General features: G+C 39.5%; 1 protein-coding gene across 1 annotated transcript in view; it reads left to right on the top strand.

Annotated features, from left to right (window-relative positions):
• The first annotated feature begins 381 nt into the window (after positions 1-381).
• Positions 382-8,974, top strand: part of EHF (ETS homologous factor) — a 52,269-nt gene continuing 43,676 nt past the window's right edge. Inside the window, exon 1 of the mRNA XM_019519404.1 lies at positions 382-489. The gene's annotated coding sequence lies outside the window, so the exon portion shown is untranslated. The remainder of the gene's footprint in view (positions 490-8,974) is intronic.

Below are 8,974 nucleotides of genomic sequence, written 5' to 3'. Positions count from 1 at the left end.
CTACCAAACAGGGGCATTCTTTCATTTAATTTCTCCTTGTTCTATTTATAAGCCGCCTATCTACCTGAAATAACCTTTCATCCAAAAAAAAAAAATGTAGATGGTCTTAAAAAAACAATTATAGAGAAATCAATTCCTCATCCATTAACAGGTTTCTATTTAGTTCTTAAGACACGTGGGTAACCTGGTTAGACCTGTTTTGTTTGAACACTAAGGTGTGAGTTGGCCATATGCAAATCTTTTTTTTTGTTGTTGTTATTTCTGACCCAATCAGAGGAGCAGGAAATGACCTAAGGAATTACCTTATTGGCTGGGTCAATGTTCTACAAAATGTTTTAAAATTAATATCACATCCATTTATATTCACTCCTGTGAGGCTTTTGAAGTGATAACCCAGCACCTGTGTTTACCTAACCCTGCTATTCTCTAGGCAGTCTTTTCATTGTCTCAGCTAAAGGATTTCCCCTCCAGAATCAGCAGCTAAATGAGGTAAGGCTTTTTTTTTAACTTCCTACTAAGCCAATGCCACTTAGAATAAAATGTGCAGAAGTGTGCACTGGAATCACTCCCACTCAAAACCTGCTGCAGCCCCTCCCTTCCTACTTTTGAACAGCAGCTAAGTTTTTCTGTGTTCTGATCAAAGACTTTTGAACATTACAATAAAAACTTTTACTCTCCTGCATCCTGCCTTGTTTCCGTTTAAGAACTCCCTTCTATTTTTGTATTATGAGGACCAGAGCTACAATCTTCACTTACTTTGAATACCACCCAATATATACTCATTGACTTCTATAGACTTCTATAGAGTTACTCATAAATGCTATTCACTGTGAGATCATATACCTGGCCATTAGTTTCAGAAAAAAATAATGTTTATTATTGCTTCTTTAATAGTGTTTGGGGATTAAGTTCGATTGCCTCTGCATCTCAGCATATATGGCCATCCTTTGCCTCAGTGCAGATGACCCTATATAATTAGAAAGGTCCTGCTGTTTTTGTATTGATGACAATAGTGGTGGGAAATCTGAGGATAATCCCAAACCCTAAAGTCCTCTTTCACTTTTTACACAGTCTTTATTCAAGCCCACTGGCTTTTATGGGGCTTTCCTGAAGTCCTTAGCCCCATCTCTGTTAAAACACTTCAATAAAGTCAATGCAAATCCTGCATTTACAAGAATGAAATAAAATTTTAGTTAAGACCATCAGAATTTATCTCTGGGAATTTCACCTTTTGAGTTCCCATTGATTTCAATGATGGTTTTACCTAAATAAAAACAGAGCAATTTCTTTAAGAAGCAGTATTTATTGTTGTCTGTACCTACATTGTAGTAGACAAGCTTGTGCAAACTTTCAACAGAAAGACCATTCAGCAAATGATTCAGAATGTATAAAACATCTCTGAAAGTAACCAGGGAAACATTTACTAATACTTACTAATATTGCATGATTTTCCTGCATCTATTTTTATATATATTTGAGACATAGTTAGGTATTTTAGTTTGAAGTAGGAGGCAGGGTAAGTTTGCACCTTATAAACTAACTAAGTGTGTGTATATCTATATCTATATCTATATGGCAATAGCTTGTGTGAACTGAAGCTAACTTCATCAGATGCTGTGAAGGGATGTGCAGAAAACACACCTTTTATACATGTTTGCTTATTTGGATTGCTTATGTTGGAATGATTTTATCTAAAATCATTGATTTTCCAGCAATGTTTAAAGTGCATCCAACTTCTTTGTTTTGCTATTTTGCTGAGTGAAAAAAGGTGGTTCATAGTGATAAAACATGTGCTGTAAACTGTAAACCATAAATCATAAAGCACAACTGATTTACTTCAAAATTATAATCTTTACTAAGGTATATGTTTCTATTTTAGGTATATGTCTTGCAGCAATGTTCCTTTATTTTTGTGGGTGGGTAGAAAAATCTGTTCTGAGTGTTTTGGTGGTAAATTTGCTACTGACAGTGTAAGTTGGGTATCTGACACAAATTTTGCATTTTATAATCATCGCAGGTAGGGAACAGAGAAGATCTGTTGTTAAAATAAGCCTGGAAGCCAAAGAAAAGGGTGGTTATTAACACAATTACACAAAAATATTTCAGTAATAGATCTCTTCCTGAAACATTAAATATATCCAAGAGTTTCATAGATTCATAGATTTATAAGACCAAAAAAAGATTGACTAACATGTAATCTAACTTTCTGAATAAAGCTGGTCATCATAGGCTCTGACTTTTATTTTTCTGGTGCAGGGGAGCACAGGGGAGGGGAGGGAAACATAATTAGATGATGGACGTGTGGAAAGTTTTACACATTTCAGGTGCAGCCCTCCTCCCAAGGGGGGCCAGGACCCTCACGGCACCTACGTACTTGGCACCCATGCTGGTCATAAATTCTTCCTGTAGTAATTCCTTCTGTGAATCCCATAGCTGTTCTTGAACTAGATTGTAACTTTTAAAAAGCACACCCAGCCTTGATTTTAAAATTACCATTGATGGACAATCCAGCACAATTCTTGGTAATTTGTCTCAGTGATTGTCATCATTGTTAAAATGCGTTGCCTTTTTTACAGTTTGAATTAGGCTGCCTTCCAGTGATTTGACTTTTCAGCCATACTTTTGTCTGATAGATTGAAGAGCCCTTTGTTATTTAATTCCTGATCCACACATAGGCACTAATAGGCTATGATTCAGTCATCACTTACCCTTCTTTTTGATAAATGGAATAGATTTTTCTTCTTAAAACTTTCAGTAGAAGACAAGGTTTTATTATTTAACCATCCTCACAGCTCTTCTTTGAAACTGCTTTAACTTTTCAGCTGCTTTCTCAAAATGTGGACATGATTGGTAGACCTGGTATTACACACTACATACTCCTACTTGAGATTCCCCTATTTCTTTTTCTTATGCTTTATACTGATATTATTTGCCACAGAATCACACTGGGAATGTATGTTCAGCTGATGATCCCCACATTTTTTTCAGTCATTTAATTTCCAGGATAGCATACCCTATCCTGTTAGCACAGTTTACCTTTTTTATCCCTACACAGAACAGCTTATAAATAGTAATTTTGAAACACATTTCCCCATACACACCTTATCAAATGATTTAGATACTTTCTATTCATGACAGTCCTCTTCGTTAATCTCTGATATTTGAGTTATCAACACACATTATTATAAACGAACTTATATTTTTGCCAAGCTATTGGAACGTACTTAGCAATGAAGATGTATTACTTTGCCCCTGACTATACAGCCATCACGAGAAATTAAGTAGTTGCAACTCAGGACACATCTGTTTTAGAAAGCTTTGAGAAATGCTGTGTTTCTTAGCTAGGGTGACATGTGTCCATATTATTTCAGCTGAGGTATGTTCAGGCTATAGAACAGGATCTAGGGACCACTGGTAGTGATAGCTCATAACTCAAGAGAAAACACTCGGTTACTATAGAAATCAGGACCCTGTATCTTAAAGGTAATATTCAGGTTAGTTTGCATTTTCATGACTGAAAGGGACACATAATTGAATATAGGTATTAGTGGAGACCCGTGCAAAGTCAAATTTTAACTAATTCAGCTACTGCAGAGCCTCTTTCTGCTGCTTTCATTCCTAATGAATGTGCATAGTAACATGGATAGTAATTGTATCTGGGAGGTACAGAAATTAGGAAGAAGATTAAAGAACAAATAAACAACAACCCCCTGGCTAAAAGTGAAAAATCCATCCCAAAAAATTGATTAATAGAAATTGGAGCTAGACAAGCTATGTTTCTATAGGTGATTCTACATCCTGCCCAGAGAGGACTGTTAGTGTTACTGAGTCCTATTAGCACACTATTCTTTTTTAAAATCCATGCATATGATAGAGAAGTGGGCATCAACTGGGAACTAGAAGCGTTGTTATTTGAAGGAACTCTTGAAGGAGCTGAAATACTAAAGCAGCATAGCCTGTATACACCCATTTGAGTATAAGCATCAAAACCGTTCCAGATTCAGTGCTTGACCTTTTAAACCATGTGTACTCCTTGTGATTTCCACAGTAAAAATCTCTGTCAACACTAGGGGGCAAATCTTTCAATGTTTGTTGAGGCAAACCTGCTGATTGCAACGGAATATTAATGAATTCACTCTTTTTGATGATAATCCTAATTATTGTGGAGTCATTATGGGTATTCTTTGGAGTCATTATGGAGTATTTTATGTACTCCTCTTGTCCTTTCTGACTGTTCATGAAATAATAGTACAGCTCCACACACAGGGAAAGGCTAAAAGCAGACCAGCAGGGTCACAATATAACTTGAAGAGCCTAAGCCAGATCCTAAATTGGTGTCTTTGTTACTGAATAAATTTCACAGCAGTGCTGCATGCTCTCAAATGAGCCTAGACTTGGAAGTCAGGTCTAAATATTAATTACTGCACCAAGAGACATGAAAATAAAGAACTAGCCCCTGAGCAATGTATTTCTGATGATCATAACCTCTGTGAGACCTTGTTAGATCCTCATTGCTTTTCTTCTCTTCCTGCTTTAGCTGAGGATTGGCTTTCAGCCACTGATAGGAAGAAAAAGAGATCATAGGCACAATTTTCTGCTGTAAATTTTCTGAATGGTTTACTAGAAAGATAGCTGGTTATACTGTATTAAGATGTAACAGAATAAAATATGCAGTATTCACAGTGCACCAGGAAATTAAAAATGCCTGTACTTAGGAAATTAGCTATTTTAATTCCTGTGCAGGTGGTTATGCTGCAGTTAAATTAAATATCTGACTGTTAATCAAGCATAGTAAGCATAAAACTTTCAAAGAAAAATACTTTCTAATTTCTTACTGATGTTAAAAACTGTGCACAATAATTGGTAATTCTAGTGTTAGCACGATGAAGAGCCACTAATACCAGAAAAAGCCCAGTAGGAACAATTGTTCAATATTGTTCCAAAAAGGAGTAAGACATAATGCATATTCCTTTTTCTTGCTCTCTTTCCAGCATAACCACCGGCACTTATGCTTCAGGCTGTATGTACTGAGAGCCGGAATTAGTTCTTAATAAAGGACCAAAGACGTATCACAGCAAGATGGCAATAAGAGGAGATGTGATAAAAACTTGAGGGCTGTTAAAGATCCAGTAAAGAAATAGTAGACAGGGAGATGCTTACTTCATTCACAGGCAAGACAAGAAGTCTAAAAACCTTTCCCTAAAGAAAGGGAAATATCTAAGGACCACTGAAATCAGAGCTCAGGTTGAGGTCTTTGTAGCAAAATTAATCCCTGAAAATGAACAGGAAAGAATTAGCAAAAATAGGATCTGTTTGACAATGGAACAAACCTTTGTTTATCTGACTTCATTGTGTATGTCACATTGGTTAGCTACAGACATGCAAAAAGCCAGAGGTGCAATCAGTCTAAGTTATGCTGTTTTCTGTAAGTGGCGTAGTTTAGATCAATAGCGAACAGAACACACATTTTCCCTTTGTGGCGGTGAGGGGAGTGCAAGTCTTAGACTGGGTTTTGCCCTTTTAAATCCAGTCTGTGTGCACCAAACTTCTGTTCTATTATGGGTATAGACTGGTTTCTGATGACTTACACCAGTAACAGTGTAATGTCTGTATCTGGCCCCTGTGAGAAAGCGATTAGGTAACTAGTTCTTCCCTAACTAGTTCTCTACCATCTAAATGGCATTCAGTCCTTGCTCTAAGTGGGATCCATCAGCCAGCATATGAGAACTTTTAAAACAACCTACAAGAGAACATTATGCATCCACTACTCATAATATTCAAATCAAGATTACAAAGGGTACTAAAACAATATTATCTTGCAGCAGTGGAGAGAGGGAGTCTTTCCATCGGTAGTATCTATAAATAAATAACAGAAATGCAAAGTCCCTGCTTTGTATGCAGGAAAATCCAGACAGTGCTGTGAGATCTCTCCTGGGCTATGTGCTACAATAATCATCTCAGAATCAGATGTGATCAGTAGAGGCCACTGAGCCCAGAAACATTTATGAATTTTCTTACTTAATCTAGTTGCAAAAATCCTCTTGTGGCTGAATTATGAATGTGAACAACAAAAACAATTATTTTCTATTGTTAGATCTTGCTCTGCACTTTCTCCCACTTGGTGTGGAACAAATGACTAATTTAAGTCTCTGTAAAATTAACAAACCCAAGTAAAATTGTCCAAGACGCTGTGGTTGGAAATCAGACTGAGCACACAATGCAATTATCACCCCCAAATTTTCTTATTGGTTTGGCCCAAACATGTAATTATTATTACACAACAGTACAAAAGGAGGCAGCTTATTCTACTTCATCTCTACGATGCATTTTCAAAGGACATGTGGTTCTGCAATTGACTTATCATACACCCAGTGAATACTCTTCTGGGGAGACAAAAATAACAACAAGCAAGCCAAATCATGCCCTTTAATACCAGCCACAATAGCACAGGAGCTTCGTCAGTTGTCTCTATACTCATCATTTTCAACTTAGTGCTGAAGGTTTGTCGTATGTGAAGTGATGGCTGATTGAGTAGCTTACTCCTTTTACTAAATAGAATAGCAGTGAAAGTGCTTTATAGGTGTGGCAAGTACAAAATAGTGATTTCTCCAGCTTTTTAGATTTGAGGCACCCCTCCTTAGGCCCAAAGCACCCCTCAGAAACAGCCAGCTCTTTGTTTTTACTGTTTTTGACAACTGAAAAACAATAGAGCAACTCTTTTGTTGCAGAGAACTCAGAAAGACTGCAACGGGGCAAAATGTTTTTAACACTATAAACAACTCCTATTTGAAATCTCTGGGTTTTCATCTTGTGAATCCTGTTTGCACACCTAACAGTGCTAGTATTGTATGGCACTCTGCAACACCTTTGAAAGGATCTCTAGGCAGCACCCTTGAAAAGATGTCTAGAACATAGTAAAGGGATATTTTTCTCTCATTCAGAGAGGTGGCTTTCTTCAGCACTTCTAAGATTGTATATATTCATAATACTGTTTATCAAACAGTATCATAATGCTGTTTATCAAAATGAAAATAAAACCTTTAAACAAATCCCACCAAACTCTTACAGGAGAATAAAAAATGGTTCCAAATATCTGAAGTGTCAGGTCTGTTCCCTAGATAATTGTCATTAAAAAAGTGACAGATGAACCGAATGGCCAGAATGAAGACGAACACTCTTCCCCTCAGCTTAGCGGCTTCCAGCTTTCCATTTTTGTCCTTCAGGACAGCATTGGAATATCCTGTGGGAAAAAGCAGACTTCTTTTGTACATTCTCCTTTAAAACCTCAAGTGATTAAATGGTTTTGGATGGTAGTCAAATTGCAGTCAACCAGATACATTTTTCTGAGACCTGATTAATGCCACTCCTGACACACACATGCGTATGCACGTGCATGCGTGCGTGCGCGCACACACACGCACACACATGTACGTGCTCATGTACACTTCTTAACACCTGACTGACAGGTTTGTCTTTCCATCCAGTTTCCTTCTGATAATAGAAGTTATTTTTTTGCTAGCATCATGAGGTGCCTTAAAGCTTAAGTGTGTGTACTGCAGTGAACACTCCCTATACGTATCAGTTAGTGCTTCATGTTGGCTGCTAATGGATAGATCTTCTTTTCTCTCTGCTTGCACTGCTCTCTATTTAGGTGCTGCAGGCCAAGGGATTCGGTTCCAGGTGCACCAGTTTCTGTAACTAGTGCTCCTGCAGCTCATGGCTTTACCACAATGCCACTCCAGAATGAAATACCTCCTTCTGCCGCACGTCAGGAAATAGGTGTCCCTCTAAGCTCTGTAAGGGTTGATAACGTCTTAGGAATAGAGCTGGGGGTGGGATTTTCTGAAGAAACTTTTTTTGTCAGAAAATGCTGCTTCATAAAACCTGAACTATATTGGTTTTGATGTCACTTTGCCTAAATACAGTGAGGGGTCTGAGGGAACCTGCCAGGCTGGGAAGCCTGGGCTTCTATGGTTTGTATGCTCTGTAGCAACCCCAGCAATGCCCTTGCCTGTGCCAAAGACCTGCATGACTTGGTCCATGGCTCTTGGGCAGCCCTGCCCTATGGACAGCTCTGGATCGATGACTCAAGGGATTCCAGGAGGCTTTCTTGGAGCTACACTCTGGAAGCCTTGGCAGCTGGGGCTTTGTTGTGTTCATATTGGGTATGTACAGATATTTGGGGAGGTTAGAGGGAAGTTGGATAGAGTTAAAAATGACCATACGATCTAAGGAAAGTTGGGATGTGGGGAGCTAGTAGGGGGACTTGGGGAGAGTGGGGGGGGCAAACAGGATCTGTGGGGAGGGGGAGTGGGTTTGGGGGAAATGGTAAGTAGAGTCTACAGGAGGGATTGGTGGGATCGAGGTGGCTAGCAGGGTCCATGGAGGGGGGTTGGTGGGGACCAGGGGGTGTGATGGGATCAGGGAGGTCTAGCAGGGTCTGCAGGGGGCCCCTGGAGGGGATGGAAGGGCTCTCTGCCCCCTGACCAGAGGCTATTTTTAGCCCCTTTGACCCCCTTACCTTCAGATGAACACCCCCCACCCTCCAGTGAACTAACCCTCCCCCTCTCCAACTTACTTTGCTTTTGGCACTGGTGAATGCTGGTAAAATTGGTGCTGGGAGTGAGTTGCAGGATAGGGGGTTTGGCAGGCTTGGGAGGGCCGGCTGGTTTGTGGGAGGGGTTGTTTGTCTGGGGGAGGGGTGAGGGGCCCCAGCGCCATGGGGGTGGGTAGGGAAAGTGCAGCCCCAGGGCTGGGCTTTCCCAGTCCCAAACTACACTGGGAACTGTACAGATGTTCAGGTAGATTGGTCTCACTGGACTCGAGCTGTTAGACAACCTCCAAGGTACAGTTAACTTAGACCAGGTCAGCCATTTTTCAGACCAACCTAACATTCCTGAATTTCTGCACAGTTTCCACATAGATCTGTAATTGGGTCAGTCTAAGTGTAAGGTCCACGCCTGGGCAAAGTAAA

This window comes from Gavialis gangeticus, unplaced genomic scaffold (genome assembly GCF_001723915.1).
Source record: "Gavialis gangeticus isolate Ggan-Ray unplaced genomic scaffold, GavGan_comp1, whole genome shotgun sequence".
In the NCBI taxonomy this organism is placed as follows: domain Eukaryota; kingdom Metazoa; phylum Chordata; order Crocodylia; family Gavialidae; genus Gavialis; species Gavialis gangeticus.
The sequence above is the reverse complement of the archived record's forward strand: the minus strand, read 5'-3'. Positions and strand labels throughout refer to the sequence as shown.